Source organism: Lolium perenne, chromosome 4 (assembly GCF_019359855.2).
Source record: "Lolium perenne isolate Kyuss_39 chromosome 4, Kyuss_2.0, whole genome shotgun sequence".
Classification (NCBI taxonomy): Eukaryota; Viridiplantae; Streptophyta; class Magnoliopsida; order Poales; family Poaceae; genus Lolium; species Lolium perenne.
In genome coordinates this window covers 82,123,094-82,149,803 of record NC_067247.2, presented here as the reverse complement: position 1 = coordinate 82,149,803, position 26,710 = coordinate 82,123,094, and positions in this window count along the sequence as shown.

Sequence of the window (26,710 nt, the reverse complement as noted above, 5' to 3'; positions counted from 1 at the left end):
CTCATATTGATGATAAGAAAATATATCTTGTTATTATTAGTTCTAAGCTTACAGAGTTTGAAGAAGAAAGGTTATTGGAAATATTGAAGAAACACCGAGGTGCTATTGGCTACACTCTTGATGACTTGAAGGGGATTTCTCCCTCTATTTTCCAACACGCCATTAATATGGAAGATGATGCGAAGCCTGTTGTTGAACCTCAGCGTCGTCTAATTCCTAAGATGAAGGATGTGGTAAGAAATGAGGTATTAAGACTTCTTGAAGCTGGTATTATATATCCTATTGCTGATAGTAGATGGGTTAGTCCTGTGCATTGTGTTCCTAAGAATGGAGGGATGAATGTTGTGCCTAATGATAATGATGAGCTCATACCTCAAAGAGTAGTTGTAGGGTATAGAATGTGCATTGATTATCGAAAAGTTAATAAGGTTACTGATACGCGTACAACACGCGTCCGTTGGGAACCCCAAGAGGAAGGTGTGATGCGTACAGCGGCAAGTTTTCCCTCAGTATGAAACCAAGGTTTATCGAACCAGTAGGAGCCAAGAAGCACGTTGAAGGTTGATGGCGGCGGGATGTAGTGCGGCGCAACACCAGAGATTCCGGCGCCAACGTGGAACCTGCACAACACAACCAAAATACTTTGCCCCAACAAAACAGTGAGGTTGTCAATCTCACCGGCTTGCTGTAACAAAGGATTAGATGTATAGTGTGGATGATGATTGTTTGCAGAGAACAGTAGAACAGTATTGCAGTAGATTGTATTTCAGTATAGAGAATTGGACCGGGGTCCACAGTTCACTAGAGGTGTCTCTCCCATAAGATAAACAGCATGTTGGGTGAACAAATTACAGTTGGGCAATTGACAAATAAAGAGGGCATGACCATGCACATACATATTATGATGAGTATAGTGAGATTTAATTGGGCATTACGACAAAGTACATAGACCGCTATCCAGCATGCATCTATGCCTAAAAAGTCCACCTTCAGGTTATCATCCGAACCCCCTCCAGTATTAAGTTGCTAACAACAGACAATTGCATTAAGTATTGCGCGTAATGTAATTAGTGACTACATCCTTGAACATAGCACCAATGTTTTATCCCTAGTGGCAACAGCACATCCATAACCTTAGAGGTTCTTGTCACCCCTCCAGATTCACGGAGACATGAACCCACTATCGAGCATAAATACTCCCTCTTGGAGTTACTAGCATCAACTTGGCCAGAGCATCTACTAATAACGGAGAGCATGCAAGATCATAAACAACACATAGACATAACTTTGATAATCAACATAACAAGTATTCTCTATTCATCGGATCCCAACAAACGCAACATATAGAATTACAGATAGATGATCTTGATCATGTTATGCAGCTCACAAGATCCGACAATTAAGCACAATGGGGAGAAGACAACCATCTAGCTACTGCTATGGACCCATAGTCCAGGGGTAGACTACTCACACATCACTCCGGAGGCGACCATGGCGGCGTAGAGTCCTCCGGGAGATGATTCCCCTCTCCGGCAGGGTGCCGGAGGCGATCTCCTGAATCCCCCGAGATGGGATTGGCGGCAGCGGCGTCTCAGTAAGGTTTTCCGTATCGTGGCTCTCGGTACTGGGGGTTTCGCGACGGAGGCTTTAAGTAGGCGGAAGGGCAGGTCAGGGGGCCACACGAGGGCCCCACACCACAGGGCCGCGCGGCCAGGGCAGGGGCCGCGCCGCCCTAGGGTTTAGGCGCCTCGTGGCCCCACTTCGTCTCCTCTTCGGTCTTCTGGATGCTTCGTGGCAAAATAGGACCCTGGGCGTTGATTTCGTCCAATTCCGAGAATATTTCTTTACTAGGATTTCTGAAACCAAAAACAGCAGAAAACAGCAACTGGCACGTCGGCATCTTATTAATAGGTTAGTTCCAGAAAATGCACGAATATGACATAAAGTGTGCATAAAACATGTAGATAACATCAATAATGTGGCATGGAACACAAGAAATTATCGATACGTCGAAGACGTATCAGCATCCCCAAGCTTAGTTCTGCTCGTCCCGAGCAGGTAAAACGATAACAAAGATAATTTCTGGAGTGACATGCCATCATAACCTTGATCATACTATTTGTAAAGCATATGTAGTGAATGCAGCGATCAAAACAATGTATATGACATGAGTAAACAAGTGAATCATAAAGCAAAGACTTTTCATGAATAGTACTTCAAGACAAGCATCAATAAGTCTTGCATAAGAGTTAACTCATAAAGCAATAATTCAAAGTAAAGGTATTGAAGCAACACAAAGGAAGATTAAGTTTCGGCGGTTGCTTTCAACTTGTAACATGTATATCTCATGGATAATTGTCAACATAGAGTAATATAATAAGTGCAATATGCAAGTATGTAGGAATCAATGCACAGTTCACACAAGTGTTTGCTTCTTGAGGTGGAGAGAAATAGGTGAACTGACTCAACAATGAAAGTAGAAGAATGGTCCTCCATAGAGGAAAAGCATCGATTGCTATATTTGTGCTAGAGCTTTGATTTTGAAAACATGAAACAATTTTGTCAACGGTAGTAATAAAGCATATGTATCATGTAAATTATATCTTACAAGTTGCAAGCCTCATGCATAGTATACTAATAGTGCCCGCACCTTGTCCTAATTAGCTTGGACTACCGGATCATCGCAATGCACATGTTTTAACCAAGTGTCACAAAGGAGTACCTCTATGCCGCCTGTACAAAGGTCTAAGGAGAAAGCTCGCATTGGATTTCTCGCTATTCATTATTCTCAACTTAGACATCCATACCGGGACAACATAGACAACAGATAATGGACTCCTCTTTTATGCATAAGCATGTAACAACAATTAATAATTTTCTCATATGAGATTGAGGATATATGTCCAAAACTGAAACTTCCACCATGGATCATGGCTTTAGTTAGCGGCCCAATGTTCTTCTCTAACAATATGCATGCTTAACCATAAGGTGGTAGATCTCTCTTACTTCAGAAAAGACAAACATGGATAGCAACTCACATGAAATTCAACAAAGAGTAGTTGATGGCGTCCCCAGTGAACATGGTTATCGCACAACGAGCAACTTAATAAGAGATAAAGTGCATAAGTACATATTCAATACCACAATAGTTTTAAGCTATTTGTCCCATGAGCTATATATTGCAAAGGTGAATGATGGAATTTTAAAGGTAGCACTCAAGCAATTTACTTTGGAATGGCGGAGAAATACCATGTAGTAGGTAGGTATGGTGGACACAAATGGCATAGTGGTTGGCTCAAGTATTTTGGATGCACGAGAGGTATTCCTTCTCGATACAAGGTTTAGGCTATCAAGGTTATTTGAAACAAACACAAGGATGAACCGGTGCAGCAAAACTCACATAAAAGACATATTGAAAACATTATAAGACTCTACACCGTCTTCCTTGTTGTTCAAACTCAATACTAGAAATTATCTAGACCTTAGAGAGACCAAATATGCAAACCAAATTTTAGCATGCTCTATGTATTTCTTCATTAATGGGTGCAAAGTATATGATGCAAGAGCTTAAACATGAGCACAACAATTGCCAAGTATCACTACATGTATCATTTTCCAATTCCAACCATATAACAATTTAACGAAGAAGAAACTTATCCATGAATACTATGAGTAGAGCCTAAGGACATACTTGTCCATATGCTACAGCGGAGCGTGTCTCTCTCCCATAAAGTGAATGCTAGGATCCATTTTATTCAAACAAAACAAAAAACAAAAACAAATCGACGCTCCAAGAAAAGCACATAAGATGTGATGGAATAAAAATATAGTTTCAGGGGAGGAACCTGATAATGTTGTCGATGAAGAAGGGGATGCCTTGGGCATCCCCAAGCTTAGACGCTTGAGTCTTCTTAGAATATGCAGGGGTGAACCACCGGGGCATCCCCAAGCTTAGAGCTTTCACTCTCCTTGATCATGTTGCATCATACTCCTCTCTTGATCCTTGAAAACTTCCTCCACACCAAACTTAGAACAACTCATTAGAGGGTTAGTGGACAATAAAAATTAACATGTTCAGAGGTGACATAATCATTCTTAACACTTCTGGACATTGCATAAAGCTACTGGACATTAATGGATCAAAGAAATTCATCCAACATAGCAAAAGAGGCAATGCGAAATAAAAGGCAGAATCTGTCAAAACAGAACAGTTCGTATTCACGAATTTTATCGAGGCACCAGACTTGCTCAAATGAAAATGCTCAAATTGAATGAAAGTTGCGTACATATCTGAGGATCACGCACGTAAAAGGCAGAATCTGTCAAAACAGAACAGTTCGTAAAGACGAATTTCTAAGAGGCACCACACTTGCTTAAATGAAAATGCTCAAATCGAATGAAAGTTGCGTACATATCTGAGGATCACTCACGTAAATTGGCATAATTTTCTGAGTTACCTACAGAGAAAACAGCCCAGATTCGTGACAGCAAAGAAATCTGTTTCTGCGCAGTAATCCAAATCTAGTATGAACTTTACTATCAACGACTTTACTTGGCACAACAAAACACTAAACTAAGATAAGGAGAGGTTGCTACAGTAGTAAACAACTTCCAAGACACAAAATAAAAACAAAGTACTGTAGTAAAAACCATGGGTTGTCTCCCATAAGCGCTTTTCTTTAACGCCTTTCAGCTAGGTGCAGAAAGTGTGTATCAAGTATTATCAAGAGACGAAGTGTCAACATCATAATTTTCTCTAATAATAGAATCAAAAGGTAACTTAATTCTCTTTCTAGGGAAGTGTTCTATACCTTTCTTGAGAGGAAATTGATATTTTATATTACCTTCCTTCATATCAATGATAGCACCAACAGTTCGAAGAAAAGGTCTTCCCAATATAATGGGACAAGATGCATTGCATTCAATATCCAAGACAACAAAATCAACGGGGACAAGGTTATTGTTAACGGTAATGCGAACATTATCAACTTTCCCCAAAGGTTTCTTTGTAGAATGATCAGCAAGATTAACATCCAAATAACAATTTTTCAGCGGTGGCATGTCAAGCATATTATAGATTTTCTTAGGCATAACGGAAATACTTGCACCAAGATCACATAAAGCATTACAATCAAAATCTTTAACCTTCATCTTAATGATGGGCTCCCAACCATCCTCTAGCTTTCTAGGAATAGAGGCTTCGCGCTCTAGTTTCTCTTCTCTAGCTTTTATGAGAGCATTTGTAATATGTTTTGTGAAAGCCAAATTTATAGCACTAGCATTAGGACTTTTAGCAAGTTTTTGCAAGAACTTTATAACTTCAGAGATGTGGCAATCATCAAAATTCAAACCATTATAATCTAAAGCAATGGGATCATCATCCCCAATGTTGGAAAAAAATTCAGCAGTTTTATCACAAGCAATTTCAGCAGTTTGAGCAGTTTCAGGCAGTTTCTCGCGCTTTGCATTAGAAGTGGAAACATTGCTAACACCAATTCTTTTATTATTAATAGTAGGAGGTGCAGCAACATGTGTAGCATTAGCATTACTAGTGGTGGTAATAGTCCAAACTTTAGCTACATTCTTCTCTTTAGCTAGTTTTTCATTTTCTTCTCTATCCCACCTAGCACGCAGTTCAGCCATTAATCTTATATTCTCATTAATTCTAACTTGGATGGCATTTGCTGTAGTAGTAATTTTATTTTCTATATCCTCAGGTTTAGCAGCCATTTTATTAATTAAAGAAGATTGTGACGCAGACATATATGAGATTCGGTTTTCAGCATTCGCAAGTTTAGTTTGCAACCCAGAGATTTCCATATTCAGATTTTCAAGTTGATTTCCTATATTCTTCAACAAGGTAGATTGCTCATTCATAGTTTTAGTAAACAATTTATTTTGCTCATATTGTGATTGCATAAAGCTCTTGGTGGATCTTTCAATTTCTAACATCTTTTTCTCATTAGGTGAAGCGTATCTACCATAAGAGTTACCATTAGCAGGATATGGCATAGAGTTATTGTAATTGTTATTCTTAATGAAATTCACATCAACATAATCTTTTTGAGCAGCCAACGAAGCTAACGGAACATTATTAGGATCAACATTAGTCCTACCATTCACAAGCATAGACATAATAGCATCAATCTTATCACTCAAGGAAGAGGTTTCTTCGACAGAATTTACCTTCTTACCTTGTGGAGCTCTTTCCGTGTGCCATTCAGAGTAATTGATCATCATATTATCAAGAAGCTTTGTTGCTTCACCAAGAGTGATAGACATAAAGGTACCTCCAGCAGCTGAATCCAATAAATTCCGCGAAGAAAAATTTAGTCCTGCATAGAAGGTTTGGATGATCATCCAAGTAGTCAGTCCATGGGTTGGGCAATTTTTAACCAGGGATTTCATTCTTTCCCATGCTTGTGCAACATGCTCAGTATCTAATTGTTTAAAATTCATTATGCTACTCCTCAAAGATATAATTTTAGCAGGGGGATAATATCTACCAATAAAAGCATCCTTGCATTTAGTCCATGAATCAATACTATTCTTAGGCAGAGATAGCAACCAATCTTTAGCTCTTCCTCTTAATGAGAAAGGGAACAATTTTAATTTTATAATGTCACCATCTACATCTTTATATTTTTGCATTTCACATAGTTCAACAAAATTATTAAGATGGGCAGCATCATCGGAACTAACACCGAGAAAATTGCTCTCGCATAACAAGATTCAGTAAAGCAGGTTTAATTTCAAAGAATTCTGCTGTAGTAGCAGGTGGAGCAATAGGTGTGCATAAGAAATCATTATTATTTGTGGTTGTGAAGTCACACAACTTAGTATTTTCAGGGGTAGCCATTTTAGCAACAGTAAATAAAGCAAACTAGATAAAGTAAATGCAAGTAACTAATTTTTTTGTGTTTTTGATATAGTAAACAAGATAGCAAATAAAGTAAAACTAGCAACTAATTTTTTTGTATTTTGATTTAGTGCAGCAAACAAAGTAGTAAATAAAACTAAGCAAGACAAAAACAAAGTAAAGAGATTGGGAAGTGGAGACTCCCCTTGCAGCGTGTCTTGATCTCCCCGGCAACGGCGCCAGAAAAAGAGCTTGATACGCGTACAACACGCGTCCGTTGGGAACCCCAAGAGGAAGGTGTGATGCGTACATCGGCAAGTTTTCCCTCAGTATGAAACCAAGGTTTATCGAACCAGTAGGAGCCAAGAAGCACGTTGAAGGTTGATGGCGGCGGGATGTAGTGCGGCGCAACACCAGAGATTCCGGCGCCAACGTGGAACCTGCACAACACAACCAAAGTACTTTGCCCCAACGAAACAGTGAGGTTGTCAATCTCACCGGCTTGCTGTAACAAAGGATTAGATGTATAGTGTGGATGATGATTGTTTGCAGAAAACAGTAGAACAGTATTGCAGTAGATTGTATTTCAGTATAGAGAATTGGACCGGGGTCCACAGTTCACTAGAGGTGTCTCTCCCATAAGATAAACAGCATGTTGGGTGAACAAATTACAGTTGGGCAATTGACAAATAAAGAGGGCATGACCATGCACATACATATTATGATGAGTATAGTGAGATTTAATTGGGCATTACGACAAAGTACATAGACTGCTATCCAGCATGCATCTATGCCTAAAAAGTCCACCTTCAGGTTATCATCCGAACCCCCTCCAGTATTAAGTTGCTAACAACAGACAATTGCATTAAGTATTGCACGTAATGTAATCAGTGACTACATCCTTGAACATAGCACCAATGTTTTACCCCTAGTGGCAACAGCACATCCATAACCTTAGAGGTTCTTGTCACCCCTCCAGATTCACGGAGACATGAACCCACTATCGAGCATAAATACTCCCTCTTGGAGTTACTAGCATCAACTTGGCCAGAGCATCTACTAATAACGGAGAGCATGCAAGATCATAAACAACACATAGACATAACTTTGATAATCAACATAACAAGTATTCTCTATTCATCGGATCCCAACAAACGCAACATATAGAATTACAGATAGATGATCTTGATCATGTTATGCAGCTCACAAGATCCAACAATTAAGCACAATGGGGAGAAGACAACCATCTAGCTACTGCTATGGACCCATAGTCCAGGGGTAGACTACTCACACATCACTCCGGAGGCGACCATGGAGGCGTAGAGTCCTCCGGGAGATGATTCCCCTCTCCGGCAGGGTGCCGGAGGCGATCTCCTGAATCCCCCGAGATGGGATTGGCGGCGGCGGCGTCTCAGTAAGGTTTTCCGTATCGTGGCTCTCGGTACTGGGGGTTTCGCGACGGAGGCTTTAAGTAGGCGGAAGGGCAGGTCAGGGAGCCACACGAGGGCCCCACACCACAGGGCCGCGCGGCCAGGGCAGGGGCCGCGCCGCCCTAGGGTTTGGGCGCCTCGTGGCCCCACTTCGTCTCCTCTTCGGTCTTCTGGATGCTTCGTGGCAAAATAGGACCCTGGGCGTTGATTTCGTCCAATTCCGAGAATATTTATTTACTAGGATTTCTGAAACCAAAAACAGCAGAAAACTGCAACTGGCACTTCGCCATCTTATTAATAGGTTAGTTCCAGAAAATGCACGAATATGACATAAAGTGTGCATAAAACATGTAGATAACATCAATAATGTGGCATGGAACACAAGAAATTATCGAAACGTCGGAGACGTATCAGTTACTAAAAAAGATCATCACCCTTTGCCTTTTATTGATCAAATGTTAGAAAGGTTATCTAAAAATACTCATTTTTGCTTTCTTGATGGTTATTCTGGGTTTTCACAAATTGCTGTTAAAACTAAGGATCAAGAGAAAACCACTTTCACTTGTCCCTATGGAACTTATGCTTATAGACGTATGCCTTTTGGTTTATGTAATGCTCCTGCTACTTTTCAAAGATGCATGTCTGCTATTTTTCATGGCTTTTGCGAGAGTATTGTAGAGGTATTCATGGATGATTTTTCTGTCTATGGGAATCCTTTTGATAATTGCTTGCGGAACCTCGATAAAGTTTTGCAGAGATGTGAAGAAACTAACCTTGTTCTTAATTGGGAGAAATGCCACTTTATGGTTAATGAAGGAATTGTATTGGGACATAAAATTTCCGAGAGAGGTATTGAAGTTGATAGAGCTAAAGTTGAAGCAATTGAGAAGATGCCCTATCCTAGGGATGTTAAAGGTATTCGTAGTGTTCTTGGTCATGCTGGGTTTTATAGGAGGTTTATTAAAGACTTCTCCAAGATTTCAAAGCCTCTTACTAATCTTCTTCAAAAAGATGTACCTTTTGTTTTTGATGATGATTGTAAGGAAGCTTTTGAAACTCTAAAGAAAGCCTTAACAACTGCTCCTATAGTTGAACCTCCTGATTGGAACTTACCATTTGAAATTATGTGTGATGCTAGTGATTTTCTTTGTAGGCGCTGTTCTTGGACAGCGAGTAAATAAAAAATTGAATGTTATTCATTATGCTAGTAAAACCCTTGATGCTGCTCAAAGAAATTATGCTACTACTGAAAAGGAATTGTTAGCTGTAGTCTTTGCTTGTGATAAGTTTAGATCTTATATTGTTGATTCAAAAGTTACTATACATACTGATCATGCTGCAATTAGATACCTTATGCAAAAGAAAGATGCGAAGCCAAGGCTTATTAGATGGGTACTTCTGTTGCAAGAATTTGATTTGCATATTGTAGATAGGAAAGGTGCTGATAATCTTGCTGATAATTTGTCTAGATTGTAAAATATTGCTTATGATCCTGTTCCTGTTAATGATAGTTTTCCAAATGAACAATTGGCTGTAATAAAGGTGAGCTCGCGAGACAGTCCTTGGTATGCTGATTATGCTAACTTTATTGTTTCCAAGTACTTGCCTCCAACCTTTTCAGCTCAGCAAAGGAGGAAATTCTTTTATGACTTGAGGCATTATTTCTGGGATGACCCACACTTATATAAAGAAGGAGTGGATGGTATTCTGCGAAGATGTGTTCCCGAATATGAACAGCAAGAGATATTGAGTAAATGTCATGGTAGTGCTTATGGAGGACATCACGCCGGAGATAGAACCGCGCAAAAGGTTCTACAATCAGGTTTTTATTGGCCAACTCTCTTCAAAGATGCAAGGAAGTTTATCTTATCTTGTGATGAATGTCAAAGAGTTGGTAATATCTCCAGACGCAATGAAATGCCTATGAATTATACTCTTGTTATTGAACCGTTCGATTGTTGGGGATTTGACTTCATGGGACCTTTTCCCTCTTCAGAAGGTAACACTCATATACTTGTTGCTGTTGATTATGTTACTAAATGGGTGGAAACCATACCTACAAAAAGTGCTGATGGTGAGACCTCTTTAAGAATGCTTTTAGATATTATTTTTCCTAGATTTGGAGTTCCTAGATATATTATGACTGATGGAGGTTCTCATTTTATTCATGGTGGTTTTAGAAAAACTCTTGCTAAATATGGTATTAATCATAGAATTGCTTCCGCTTATCATCCTCAAACTAGCGGACAAGTAGAATTATCAAATAGAGAAATTAAATCTATCTTGGAAAAGACTGTTAATAAAACTAGAAAGAATTGGGCTAGTAAATTGAAGGATGCACTATGGGCTTATAGAACTGCTTATAAAAACCCCATGGGAATGTCACCTTATAAAATGGTTTATGGGAAAGCTTGTCATTTACCTTTAGAACTAGAGCACAAAGCTTATTGGGCAGTTAGAGAATTAAATAAAGATCCTAAACTTGCCGGTAATAAGAGGTTGTTGCAATTGAGTTCTCTAGATGAATGGAGAAGTGAAGCTTATGAAAATGCTAAACTCTTTAAAGAGAAAGTTAAAAAATGGCATGATAGAAGGATTATCAAAAGAGAATTTAATATTGGGGATAAAGTCCTATTGTATCGGTCTCGTCTCAGATTCTTTGCAGGGAAATTACTCTCGAAGTGGGAAGGACCATATGTTGTTGAGGAGGTGTATCGTTCAGGAGCAATTAAAATTAGCTCTCTCCAAGGCAATGCCACACAAGTGGTGAATGGACAAAGACTCAAGCATTATATCTCAGGTGATTCTTATAATATAGATGTTGATATTATTCGAGTGGAAACGCCGGAGGCTTTCATTAAAGGACAAATTGACAGTCCGCCAGAACTCGACTTTGAATAGGTATCAGTACTGGTAATAAAAAGTTCGCAATTTACTTTCCGAACAATGTTTTTGCTGTTTTTCGAAAATATGAAAAATTACGAGATCGAAACGGAGTGGAGGAGACGCACGAGGGTGTGCCCCCATAGGCCGGCGCGGCCTGGCCTTGGCCCGCGCCGCCCTATGAGCTGGCCGCCTCGTCGCCCCTCTCTGACTCTGGTTCGACCTGGTACTTTCCTTTTGTCGTGAAAATTTCTGCTATATAATCCCCCGGACCCCTGGAGGTCCGTATATCGTTTTCTCGACGTATTTTGTTTCGAGCTGTTTCTGCCAGGATTTGTTTTCAATTTAGGAGCACCATGGCCTCCAACAACAAGGGCAAGGGGCTTTCAGAGGAAGAAGGGAAAAGGGTGTCATCAAAACAAGAGCAGCAAGCCGTTGGGAGTAAGCAAATCTTGGTGGGATCTGTTGACACTCGACGTTCTTTTTCTCATAACTTGCAGGGACCCTTACCACCCGCTCTTAGCCTCGACTCTTTCCCCGTGTTGGAAGAAGCTCTACGGACTACCGATGAGTTTTGTGATCAATACCGGGCTCTAAGAAGAGAAGTGGAGATACTCCAGGAGGAGAATTACCGTCTCCGCAGAATGCTGGAATATTACTCGATTCCCATCACAAGGTCGCCACCGCCAACTTCGGATAACAATGAATCTCTTCGAGTCTTAGTGCAGAATTGCCAAACTGAGAAACTGAAGCTGAAGGGGATATGTAAGAAGCGCGGGAATTCATCACCACCATCGCCGAAGGAGTTATTCATCATCGGTATTGGCATCCCCTTGGTTTGTTCCAAGCTTGGGGGAGTGCCGCGGTATCACATCATCACTACCTTTTACTTTTTACTGTCAAGTAGTGTCATATCATGAGTAGGGAAGCTATCATATAAGATGGGTTGCAGTTTGAAAGTATCTCTCCTTTAGTTGGTTGTCTATGTATCCCTTGGTGTGAGTTATCGTTATGGAATATTAATGAGAAGTCTTATCATTTACATGTTGCACATCTTATTTTAGTTTGCAATCCTTATTATATGATTGATCTTGTTATTAGTATTGGTATCACTTTGGGAGCATTGAATAAATCTATTTGGTTTTGGAAAACTTAGCATTGGTCAATAGCAACAACACTTTGAGGTTTAAGTAGAAAAGAGAAGTACATGTAGTTGTTTCATTATCTTTCTTTCTTGTTAGCTCATAGCTTATTATTCTGAAGTTAAAACTGTTTGTGCTTACAAGGAAGATGCATGATTATTTCTATCACATGTATATTTGTTTGTTTCCCTCGACTCTTATGCTTGCTAATTAACCTTGCTAGCCAAAGACCTGTACTGAGAGGGAATACTTCTCGTGCATCCAAACCTAAACCCAAACCTATGCCATTTGTGTCCACCATAACTACCTAGTACATAGTATTTTCTGCCATTCCAAGTAAATACTTCGTGTGCTACCTTTAAACAATTCAAAATCTACTATCTCTTATTTGTGTCAATGTTTTATAGCTCATGAGGAAGTATGTGGTGTTTTATCTTTCAATCTTGTTGGGCAACTTTCACCAATGGACTAGTGGCTTCATCCGCTTATCCAATAATTTTGCAAAAAGAGCTGGCAATGGGATTCCCAGTCCCAAATTAATTAATCTAAATAGACACTCCTCCATGGTATGTGATTGATGGACGGCACCCGAAGGATTCGGTTAGCCATGGCTTGAGAAAGCAAAGGTGGGGAGGAGTGTCATACAAAATAAAACTAAAATAAAAAAGGCACTCCTTCATGGTATGAGATTGTTGGCAGGCACCCGAGGATTCGGTTAGCCATGGTTTGTGAAAGAAAGGTTGGAAGGAGTGCCACGCAAAATAAAAATAAAATGGGAGCCGCTCTTTGAAGGTTTGCCTGGCAAGGGGGTTAGAGTACCCACTACCAGTCGTTGACAACAACAAACACCTCCCAAAATGTTACTTTATTCTCTTTATATGATTTCAAAACTGAAAAAGCTCTAGCACATGATTTAATCCCTGCTTCCCTCTGCGAAGGGCCTGTCTTTTACTTTATGTTGAGTCAGTAAACCTATTTCCCTCCATCTTAAGCAAGCATTTGAGTTGTTGTGATCAAACCATTATACTGTGATTTGTTTCATCGTGTCTTTTACTTTTCCTTGTTTAGTACAAGTTTTATCTAAATGAATATAGCTTTGCAAGTTATCAATGATCATGAGGAGACCATTATGATTGAGTATGCAAGTTGTGCCATATAAACTTTAACATGAGAGCGCTGCTCAATAAGATAAGTATAATCTGTTAATTGTTCTCTGACCAAGAACGAAGTTTGCCATCACCAACTATGATTTCTTATGCACCTTTATTTGTGATTACCTTATACTTGTTACAAGTTGAGTTATATGAGGGAGTTGTTTACTAGAATGTCTTGTGTGAATGAATATGATGCTTCTTGTCCGTATTTTATTTATCGACTCTTCACTCCATAAACATGTGGTCCTGTTTACCGAGTTCAGTTTCGCTTGGGGACAAGCAAAGTCTAAGCTTGGGGGGAGTTGATACGTCCAATTTGCATCACTATTTTATATCATAACTTGCTGTTATTCATTGATATATTTCATATTTGAACATAATACTTATGTTATTTCATCTATTTTGCATGTTTCATGATTATTGGAGGATCGAGCACCGGAGCCAGGATTCTGCTAGAAAAAGCGCCGTCAGAATGCAATATTTCGGAAGATCAACAGTTGATGGAAATTATATCAAAAATCCTATTTTTCCAGATGACGAAGTGAGCCAGAAGGGGGAGCTGAGGGGACCCGAGGTGGGCCCACCCCATAGGCCGGCGCGGCCCAGGGCCTGGCCGCGCCGCCCTGTGAGGAGGGGGCCCACAGCCCCCTCTCGCCTCCTTTTCTTCGCGAACTCCTTCGTCCCGAAGACCTAAGCTCCAGAGGGTACCTCGCGAAGAGTTACAGCCGCCTCTGCGGGGCGGAGAACACCAGAGAGAAAAGAGCTCTCCGGCGGGCTGAGAACCGCCGGGGAAATTCCCTCCCGGAGGGGGAAATCGACGCCATCGTCACCGCCATCAAGTTGGACATCATCTCCATCACCATCATCATCATTTTCACCATCATCACCGCCGTCTCCACCGCTGCACATCGTCACCGCTGTAGCAATTTGGGTTTGATCTTGATTGTTTGATAGGGGAAACTCTCCCGGTATTGATTTCTATTTGTTATTGATGCTATTGAGTGAAACCGTTGGACCAAGGTTTATGTTCAGATTGTTATTCATCATCATATCACCTCTAAACATGTTCCATATGATGTCTCGTGAGTAGTTCGTTTAGTTCTTGAGGACATGGGTGAAGTCTAAATGTTAGTGGTGAAGTATGGTTGAGTAATATTCAATGTTATGATATTTAAGTTGTGGTGTTATTCTTCTAGTGGTGTCGTGTGAACGTCAACTACACGACACTTCACCTTTATGGGCCTAGGGGAATGCATCTTGTACTCGTTTGCCAATTGCGGGGTTGCCGGAGTGACAGAAACCTAAGCCCCCGTTGGTATATCGATGCAGGAGGGATAGCAGGATCTCAGAGTTTAAGGTTGTGGTTAGGTTTATCTTAATTACTTTCTTGTAGTTGCGGATGCTTGCAAGGGGTATAATCACAAGTATGTATTAGTCCTAGGAAGGGCGGTACATTAGCACAGGTTCACCCACACAAAACTTATCAAAACAATGAAGATTAATTAGCTGTATGTAGCGAAAGCACTAGACTAAAATCCCGTGTGTCCTCGAGAACGTTTGGTCATTATAAGTAAACAAACCGGCTTGTCCTTTGTGCTAAAAAGGATTGGGCCACTCGCTGCAATTGATACTCTCGCATTTTACTTACTCGTACTTTATTCATCTGTTACATCAAAACCCCCTGAATACTTGTCTGTGAGCATTTACAGTGAATCCTTCATCTAAACTGCTTGTCAACACCTTCTGCTCCTCATTGGGATCGACATTCTTACTTATCGAAGATACTACGATACACCCCCTATACTTGTGGGTCATCATGCTCCAAGAACAGAAGAGGCACCTGTAGCACAACTTGACTGCGGCCCATGGCCAGTTATCTTTGAAAAGCCGCGAGAAAGGAGCTACAGACATCTGAAGGCCCTGTACTTGAAAGGTTATATCAACGGGCAGCCTGTCAACAAGATGCTGGTTGACACGGGAGCGGCAGTCAATATAATGCCATACTCCGTGCTACGTCGCCTGGGATGCTCTAGCGCGGATCTGGTCAAAACCAAAGTCACATTGAGCGACTTCAACGGCCAAGCATCCGAAGCACAAGGCGTTCTGAGCGTGGATCTTACGGTAGGCCGAAAAACCATCCCCACATCATTCTTCATCGTCGACAACAAAAGCACCTACGCTGTCCTACTAGGGAGGGATTGGATTCACGCCAACTGCTGCATTCCATCCACAATGCACCAATGCTTGATACAGTGGGATGGAGATGAAGTGGAGGTCATCCATGCAGATGACTCAACCGAAATATCAACGGCTGGCATGAACATTTGGGAAGCGGATGACCAAGAGCCACTCTCTGGAGTCAGTTTGGACAGCTGTGAGCGCATCGAAGTGACAAAAAACGGGGTGAGGCTGGTCTTATCCACCGGCCTGACAGTATAACAAGAGCAAAGTCTATGGACGTACGTGGCAAGGCCGATCCCTGCGATCGGCCCCAAAAAATAAGAAGTGATGATCTCAACTCAAGCATGTCACGTAGATATAGTAGAGCACGAACAAGATGTAAACCTTCATTGAGCAATGCAATCAAAATGGGGGCCGATTCCAGCAATCGGGACATATTATCCTCGCCATACGTTTTGCCTGTGTTGAGCATTGATCTAGCAGGTGACGGAAAGCTAGGGTATGGGTTTACATCGGCTGATGAGCTAGAAGAGGTCGATATTGGTCCTGGGGATAAGCCACGACCAACTTTTATCAGCAAAAAGTTAGATCCGCATTTGAGGAGCCTGATGATAGCTCTGTTGAAGGAATACCCAGACTGCTTTGCATGGGATTACACAGAGATGCCTGGGTTAGACAGGAGCATAATTGAGCATCGGCTCCCTCTCAAGAAAGGATTTCGGCCGTTCCAGCAACGAGCACGACAAATGAAGGCCAAAATTCTAGAAAAAGTCAAGAAAGAGATCGAGAAGATGTTGGCCGCCGGGTTCATCAGGCCATGCAGGTACGCTGAATGGATTTCTAGTATCGTACCTGTAGAGAAAAAGGACGGCCGATGGCGTGTCGCCATAGATTTTCGAGATCTCAACAGAGCTACTCCAAAGGATGAGTATCCAATGCCTGTGGCAGAGACATTGATCAATGCAGCTGCTGGTCATAAGGTGTTAAGTTTCATGGATGGCAACGCCGGCTACAACCAAATTTTCATGGCTCCAGAAGATATACACAAGACTGCTTTCAGAGTACCAGGATCAGTGGGCTTGTTTGAATACGTGGTCATGACTTTTGGACTGAAGAATGCCGGTGCAACGTACCAAAGAGCCATGAATTACATCTTTCATGATCTGATCGGCAAGTTGGTGGAAATTTACATCGATGACGTGGTGGTCAAGTCTGTCTCCATAGAAGGACACTTGGATGATTTGCGACGCATCCTGGACCGAACTAGAAAATTCGGGCTAAGAATGAATCCAAAGAAGTGTGCCTTTGGTGTAACGGCCGGTCAGTTCTTGGGTTTTTTGGTTCATGAACGTGGAATTGAGATCGGCCTGAAAAGTCAGGAGGCAGTACGAACCATGCAGCCACCTACCACGAAGAAAGAACTCCAATGTCTCATCGGCAAAATCAACTTCGTCCGACGGTTCATATCCAATCTGTCAGGACGAATCGAGCCGTTCATGGCGTTGGTGAAAATTAAATCTGATGACGAGTTTCACTGGGGCGCAGAGCAGCAGCGAGCGTTTGACGAGATTAAACAGTATCTAACGACGCCGCCTGTGTTGGTTCCACCTCAGCAAGACAGACCGTTCTATATTTACTTATCAGTGGCTGACACTTCCATCGCGTCAGTGGTGGTACAACTTTATGATGGTCTGGAGAGGGTGGCTTTCTACCTCAGCAGAAGGATGTTGGATGCAGAGACAAGGTACCCTGAGATTGAGAAGTTGTGCCTCTGCCTATTTTTCACCTCCACCAAGCTTCATCACATCTTTCTGTCAGTGGAAATTGTCGTCATATGCAAGTCAGACGTCATCAAACATATGTTGTCGGCCCCTGTGTTGAAAGGCCGACTCGGTAAATGGATGTTTGCGTTGTCGGAATTTGATCTCCGGTATCAGCCTGCGAAGGCAGTCAAGGGACAAGCATTGGCCGATCTGATTGCTGAACGGATCAACACTGACATAGCAGCACTATATGTACGTGCATGGGCCATGTTCTTCGATGGATCGGCTTGTGATGATGGTTGTGGCATCGGAATTCTACTCGTGTCGCCTCGGGGGGCAACATATTCCTTCTCCATCAGATTATCTACCCCTTGCACTAACAATGTCGCTGAGTATGAGGCAATACGCAAGGGAACAGAGTTGCTTTTGGAAGCTGGGGCAGAAGCGGTGGAACTTTTTGGAGATTCAAAGTTGGTGATTTCCCAGCTCACGGAGGAATACATGTGCGAGAGTGAGTCACTCTTCCCATTGTGGATGCAATGCCGTGAGCTGATGGCACAATTTAGGTACATAAACTTTAATTGGATCCCAAGGTCACAAAATACCGAGGCCAACGATCTCGCACAGGTGGCATCAGGCTACAAGGACGTGACGGATGGAGCCGATGTTCAGGTGCAGTTCCTGGAACAGGATGACTGGAGAGCCGATATCTTCAATTACTTGAAAGATTTGGCTCGGGGGGCACCTAAACGGATAAGGTACAAGGCCATGAAATATGTCCTTATAGGAGATGACATGTTCTACAGGACTTTGGAGGGGTTACTTCTCAAATGCCTGGGACCAGCCGAGTCGAATCGGCTCTTACACGAGGTACACGAAGGCGCCTATGGAACTCACCAATCGGCTCATAAGATGAAATGGCTGATCAGGCGATCAGGGTTTTACTGGCCCACCATGCTTGAAGATTGCTTTAAGTACTATAAAGGATATCAAGCGTGTCAGATGTTTGGGAAGATTCAGATGGTACCCGCATCAGCAATGAACCCCATCATCAAGCCTTGGCCATTTCGAGGTTGGGGCATGGATATGATCGGCAAAATCCATCCTGCATCGAGCAAAGGCCACGAGTGCATTTTGGCCATTACAGATTATTTCACTAAATGGGTGGAAGCCGTCCCTATGAAGTCAGTAAAATCAGAAGATGTTATCAATTTTGTAAAAGAACATGTCATTCATAGATTCGGGATTCCCCAGACTATCACGACCGATGGAGGTTCGGTCTTCATTTCTAAAGAGTTCAGAAAGTTCTGCGACGACATGGGAATAAAGCTGATCCGATCATCTCCATACTATGCTCAGGCAAATGGGCAAGCTGAAGCGTCCAACCAGAGCCTCATCAAGCTGATTAAGAGAAAAGTTGACGAGCACCCTAGACGTTGGCATGAGGTATTGTCAGAAGCTTTGTGGGCTTATCGCATGTCATGTCATGGGGCTATAAAAACCTCGCCATACCAGCTGGTCTATGGACAAGAAGCCATATTGCCTTGGGAAATTACGGCTGGATCGAGACGTGTTACGTTTCAGAATGATCTAACATCTGAAGAATATGCAGCCCTGATGAGTGATAGTATTGAGAATCTAACGGAACTCAGACTTTGGTCGTTGGAGAAGATTAAAGAGAACAAAGCCAAGGTAGCTCGCGCATACAATAAGAAGGTGAGACCAAAGGAGTTTCAGGTTGGAGATCTAGTATGGGAAGCTGCGTTGCCATTAGGAACTAAGGATAAAGCATATGGTAAATGGTCTCCTAATTGGCACGGGCCGTACAGAGTCGACCAGGTCTTGAAGGGTAATCATACATGCTCGAGCAGCTGGACGGTGTTAAATTATCAGTAGCTGTCAATGGTCAACATCTCAAGAAATATTTCCCAAGCATGTGGGATGACGGACAGTGAAATATGGGGGCCGATGCATAAAATCGGCCAGTAAAATTTTTTTACATACAAATCATAGCCGATGTACAGACATCGACTTTAGAAAAATATGCAAAACAACAAGATACAAGTACAGCCGATGCACAAACATCGACTTCAGACTAAAAAGCCGATGCACAGCCATCGACTCTAGAGGAACAAGCTCAATTGAGCAGTTAACAGATTACTTTCAGGCCAGAGACCGTGGCATTGGCGTGGGATGATTCTGCCATTGGATTCGCTGAAGAGTTGAATCTGCGCGTTTGAGATCTAAGGTTCGCGTGGCCGTGAATTGGACCTGTTTGAACGGCGATTTGGGGGATCTGAGTTTATTCTCTCAGACGAAGGTTGCAGTTTACCATGTGAATAGGCAACTGATTTGGCCTTAATCGCGTTTTATAGTAAAGGCTGATGCGCTGCCATCGGCTCTTTGAGCGTTGACTTACTTTGACCATCGGCAAAATCAATTGAAAACACTTTTCATTGATAAAGGGGGCTTTTTACAGAGAAGAGCCGATTGCTCAAGAAAAGAAGAACAAAAGAGGAGCCGATTACTACTACTAGTCCTATGCTAGTAGTCCCTAATCTAAGGGCCGTCGCTGCCCTTGTCGTCGCCGTCGAAGCTGCCGTCGACACTGCTGCCGGCGGGCTCCTCGTCGCTGCTCCCGTAGCCCTCGACGGGGGCCTCTTCCTCCTCCTCCTCGTCATCGTCGTCATCCGACCCGGCGCGGAAGCGCTTCACCGGCGGGTATTCGTCGGAGGAATCGTCGTCCTCCTCTTCCTCCTCCTCGTCGGAGGAGGTGAAGTCATCCCAGGAGAAGAGGTCATCTTCGCTCTCCTCCTCCAGCTCCCCGTCGGCGAGGAACCGGAAGTCGTCGTCTCCGTCGGTCAAGTACTTGTCATCCTCGGACCAGACGAAGGAATCGTGGTCCTCGATGTCCTACTTCTCTGGGGCATGGAGGTCGTACGCCGCCAGCGAGTCCCACTCCGGCGTGGGCTCACGGGAGGAAGAAGATGAGGAGGAGAGAACCGATGAGGCAGAGGAGGAGGAGGAGGAAGACATGGCTGCAGAGGAGGGGTTTTTTTTTGCCGATGGATAGTACTGAGCAAGAGGATGAAGAGGCGAACTGCTCGGCGCGGTTAAATAAAGGGGATATAGTGGAGATTTAATGCTACAGCGGTTTCCGAGGAAGTGGTGCCAAAAAACTGTCAAATCGTGCAGAGAAGTTGAGAAGGCAAGGCATCATGATGAAAGGATACTGTGACGGTTCTGCTCTGCCACGACATGACCCTACGAAGAAAAAACAGAGTGGTTTTGGAATTATCATTGCCAAAACCAGGGGGGCATGTGTTATCACCAGATTTTAACCAAGTCAGGAGGTGGGCCGTGATTGAGATGGGCTTGGAGAATATACACGGGAAATATTCATGAATCGGCCTCGTGCAAGAGTTTGGGCTAGATTGCCCGTGTATCTGTAAATTATAGTAGGTTACGTGTCGGTTAGAATTAAGAGATAGAGTTTAGCTCGTACACGGTTGGGTTTCTTCCCAAGTTAGAGAGTCTACGGACTATAAATATGTATCTAGGGTTATTGAGAAGGAAGACGATCACGTTCATGATATCTACGGGTGCTTCTATTCTTGTAGACAGTGTTGGGCCTCCAAGAGCAGAGGTTTGTAGAACAGCAGCAAGTTTCCCTTAAGTGGATCACCCAAGGTTTATCGAACTCAGGGAGGAAGAGGTCAAAGATATCCCTCTCATGCAACCCTGCAACCACAAAGCAAGAAGTCTCTTGTGTCCCCAACACACCTAATAGGTGCACTAGTTCGGCGAAGAGATAGTGAAATACAGGTGGTATGAATAAGTATGAGCAGTAGTAACAGCGCCAGAAAAGTGCTTTGCTGTCCAGGACTGGCGTGTGGTTGATGGTGGTAATATAGCGGACATTAGAGATGCAGTAAAACAGTAAACAAGCAGCGATAGCAGTATTTAGGAACAAGGCCTAGGGATCATACTTTCACTAGTGGACACTCTCAACATTGATCACATAACAGAATAAATAGATAGATGCTAGACTCTACACTCTCTTGTTGATGATGAACACCACTAACTGTGTAGGATTACACGAACCCTCAATGCCGGAGTTAACAAGCTCCACAATATTCGATGTTCATATTTAAATAACCTTAGAGTGCATGACAGATCAACATAACCAAACCAAGTACTAACATAGCATGCACACTGTCACCTTCACGCTACGAAAGGAGGCATAGATCACATCAATACTATCATAGAAATAGTTAACTTCATAATCTACAAGAGATCACAATCATAGCCTACGCCAAGTACTAACACGATGCACACACTGTCACCATTACACCGTGCAGGAGGAATAAACTACTTTAATAACATCACTAGAGTAGCACACAGATAAATTGTGATACAAAACACATTGCAATCATAAAGAGATATAAATAAGCACTTCACTATGCCATTCATAACAGTGAATAAGTATTCTGTGAAATATAGCCTAAGAGACCCACACGGTGCACACACTGTCACCTTTACACACGTGGGACAAGGAGTCTCCGGAGATCACATAAGTAAAATCCACTTGACTAGCATAATGACATCTAGATTACAAGCATCATCATATGAATCTCAATCATGTAAGGCAGCTCATGAGATTATTGTATTGAAGTACATAGGACAGAGATTAACCACATAGCTACCGGTACAGCCCCGAGCCTCGATGGAGAACTACTCCCTCCTCATGGGAGACAGCAGCGGTGATGAAGATGGCGGTCGCGTCGATGGAGAAGCCTTCCGGGGGCACTTCCCCGTCCCGGTGGCGTGCCGGAACAGAGACTCCTGTCCCCCAGATCTTGGCTTCGCGATGGCGGTGGCTCAGGATGGTTTCTCGTACCGTGGCTTTTTCGTCTCGAGGTTTTAGGTCAGGGACCTTTTTATAGGCGAAGAGGCGGAGTCGGAGGGGTGACGAGGCGATGACACAATAGGGGGGCGCGGCCGAGGCCCTGGCCGCGCCACCCTGTCATCTGGGGCCCCTGTGGCCCCCCTCTGGCGGCTCTCGGGTGTTCTGGATGCTTCCGGGGATTCTAAGATGTTGGGCGTTGATTTCGTCCAATTCCGAGAATATTTCCTTACTAGGATTTCTGAAACCAAAAACAGCAGAAAACAACAACTGGCCCTTCAGCATCTCGTCAATAGGTTAGTTCCGGAAAACGCATAAAAACAACATAAAGTGTGCATAAAACATTTAGATATCATCAATAATGTGGCATGGAACATAAGAAATTATCGATACGTCGGAGACGTATCAGCATCCCCAAGCTTAGTTTCTGCTCGTCCCGAGCAGGTAAACGATAACAAAGATAATTTCTGGAGTGACATGCCATCATAACCTTGATCATACTATTGTAAGCATATGTAATGAATGCAGCGATCCAAACAATGGTAAATGACATGAGTAAACAACTGAATCATATAGCAAAGACTTTTCATGAATAGTACTTCAAGACAAGCATCAATAAGTCTTGCATAAGAGTTAACTCATAAAGCAATAATTCAAGTAGAGGCATTGAAGCAACACAAAGGAAGATGAAGTTTCAGTGGTTGCTTTCAACTTGTAACATGTGTATCTCATGGATATTGTCAACATAGAGTAATATAACAAGTGCAATATGCAAGTATGTAGGAATCAATGCACAGTTCACACAAGTGTTTGCTTCTTGAGGTGGAGAGAGATAGGTGAACTGACTCAACATAAAAGTAAAAGAATGGTCCTTCAAAGAGGAAAGCATCGATTGCTATATTTGTGCTAGAGCTTTGATTTTGAAAACATGTAGAGATCATAAAAGTAAAATTTTGAGAGGTGTTTGTTGTTGTCAACGAATGGTAGTGGGCACTCTAACCCCCTTGCCAGACAAACCTTCAAAGAGCGGCTCCCATTTTTTTTTGTGTGGCACTCCTTCCAACCTTTCTTTCACAAACCATAGCTAACCGAATCCTCGGGTGCCTGCCAACAATCTCATACCATGAAGGAGTGCCTTTTTATTTTAGTTTTATTATGATGACACTCCTCCCCACCTTTGCTTTCTCAAGCCATGGCTAACCGAATCCTTCGGGTGCCGTCCAACAATCACATACCATGGAGGAGTGTCTATTTTTGTTAATTAATTTGGGACTGGGAATCCCATTGCCAGCTCTTTTTGCAAAATTATTGGATAAGCGGATGAAGCCACTAGTCCATTGGTGAAAGTTGCCCAACAAGAATGAAAGATAAACACCACATACTTCCTCATGAGCTATAAAACATTGACACAAATAAGAGGTGATAAATTTTGAATTGTTTAAAGGTAGCACTCAAGCAATTTACTTTGGAATGGCGGAGAAATACCATGTAGTAGGTAGGTATGGTGGACACAAATGGCATAGTGGTTGGCTCAAGGATTTTGGATGCATGAGAAGTATTCCCTCTCGATACAAGGTTTAGGCTAGCAAGGTTTATTTGAAACAAACACAAGGATGAAGCGGTGCAGCAAAACTCACATAAAAGACATATAGTAAACATTATAAGACTCTACACCGTCTTCCTTGTTGTTCAAACTCAATACTAGAAATTATCTAGACCTTAGAGAGACCAATTATGCAAACCAAATTTTAGCAAGCTCTATGTATTTCTTCATTAATAGGTGCAAAGTATATGATGCAAGAGCTTAAACAAGAGCACAACAATTGCCAAGTATCACATTGTTCAAGACATTATACCAATTACTACATGTATCATTTTCCAATTCCAACCATATAACAATTTAACGAAGCAGTTTCAACCTTCGCCATGAATACTATGAGTAAAGCCTAAGGACATATTTGTCCATATGCAACAGCGGAGCGTGTCTCTCTCCCACACAAAGAATGCTAGGATCCATTTTATTCAAACAAAACAAAAACAAAAACAAACCGACGCTCCAAGCAAAGCACATAAGATGTGACGGAATAAAAATATAGTTTCAGGGGAGGAACCTGATAATGTTGTCGATGAAGAAGGGGATGCCTTGGGCATCCCCAAGCTTAGACGCTTGAGTCTTCTTGATATATGCAGGGGTGAACCACCGGGGCATCCCCAAGCTTAGAGCTTTCACTCTCCTTGATCATGTTGTATCATCTCCCTCTCTTGATCCTTGAAAACTTCCTCCACACCAAACTCAAAACAACTCATTAGAGGGTTAGTGCACAATCAAAATATACATGTTCAGAGGTGACACAATCATTCTTAACACTTCTGGACATTGCTCAAAGCTTCTGAAAGTTAATGGAACAAAGAAATCCATCCAACATAGCAAAAGAAGCAATGCGAAATAAAAGGCAGAATCTGTCAAAACAGAACAGTTCGTAAATACGAATTTTATTGAGGCACCAGACTTGCTCAAATGAAAATGCTCAAATTGAATGAAAGTTGCGTACATATCTGAGGATCACTCACGTAAATTGGCATAATTTTCTGAGTTACCTACAGAGAATTTGGCCCAGATTCGTGACAGCAAAGAAATCTGTTTCTGCGCAGTAATCCAAATCTAGTATCAACCTTGCTATCAAAGACTTTACTTGGCACAACAATGCAATAAAATAAGATAAGGAGAGGTTGCTACAGTAGTAACAACTTCCAAGACACAAATATAAAACAAAGTACTGTAGTAAAATAAACACATGGGTTATCTCCCAAGAAGTTCTTTCTTTATAGCCATTAAGATGGGCTCAGCAGTTTTAATGATGCACTCGCAAGAAATAGTATTTGAAGCAAAAGAGAGCATCAAGAAGCAAATTAAAAACAAATTTAAGCCTGACATGCTTCCTATGCATAGGAATCTTGTAAATAAATAAATTCAAGAAGCATAATGCAACAAGCATAGAAAGATAAAACAAGTGCAGCTTCAAGATTTTCAGCAAAAAGAGAGGTGTTTTAGTAACATGAAAATTTCTACAACCATATTTTCCTCTCTCATAATAACTTTCAGTAGCAGCATGAGCAAACTCAACAATATAATTATCACATAAAGCATTCTTATCATGAGTCTCATGCATAAAATTATTACTACTCCCAACATAAGCATAATCAATTTTAGTAGTTGTAGTGGGAGCAAATTCAACAAAGTAGCTATCATTATTATTCTCATTATCAAATATAGGAGGCATATTGTAATCATAATCAAATTTATCCTCCATAACAGGTGGTACCAAAAGACTACTATCATTATAATCATCATAAATAGGAGGCAAAGTATCATCAAAGAAAATTTTCTCCTCCATGCCCGGGGGACTAAAAAGATCATGCTCATCAAAACCAGCTTCCCCAAGCTTAGAATTTTCCATAGCATTAGCAACAATAGTGTTCAATGTGTTCATGCTAATATGTTCCATGGGTTTTTTAATTTTCGGATCAAACCATCCATGTCTTAAATCAGGAAATAGAATAAGAAGCTCATTGTTGTCCATTATGCCTTACTAGCGTAAACAAGAAACAAAAAGATGCAATTGCAGGATCTAAAGGAAATAGCTTCGAGCACAAACACAATGGCGCCAGAAAAGTACTGTTACCTGGAACCGGAGTATGAGTGCCTTTTACCTTTCCTCCCCGGCAAAGGCGCCAGAAAAGTGCTTGATATCTATGGGTGCTTCTATTCTTGTAGACAGTGTTGGGCCTCCAAGAGCAGAGGTTTGTAGAACCGCATCAAGTTTCCCTTAAGTGGATCACCCAAGGTTTATCGAACTCAGGGAGGAAGAGGTCAGAGATATCCCTCTCATGCAACCCTGCAACCACAAAGCAAGAAGTCTCTTGTGTCCCCAACACACCTAATAGGTGCACTAGTTCGGCGAAGAGATAGTGAAATACAGGTGGTATGAATAAGTATGAGCAGTAGTAACAGCGCCAGAAAAGTGATTTGCTGTCCAGGACTGGCGTGTGGTTGATGGTGGTAATATAGCGGACAGTAGAGATGCAGTAAAACAGTAAACAAGCAGCGATAGCAGTATTTAGGAACAAGGCCTAGGGATCATACTTTCACTAGTGGACACTCTCAACATTGATCACATAACAGAATAAATAGATAGATGCTAGACTCTACACTCTCTTGTTGGATGATGAACACCACTAACTGTGTAGGATTACACGAACCCTCAATGCCGGAGTTAACAAGCTCCACAATATTCGATGTTCATATTTAAATAACCTTAGAGTGCATGACAGATCAACATAACCAAACCAAGTACTAACATAGCATGCACACTGTCACCTTCACGCTACGAA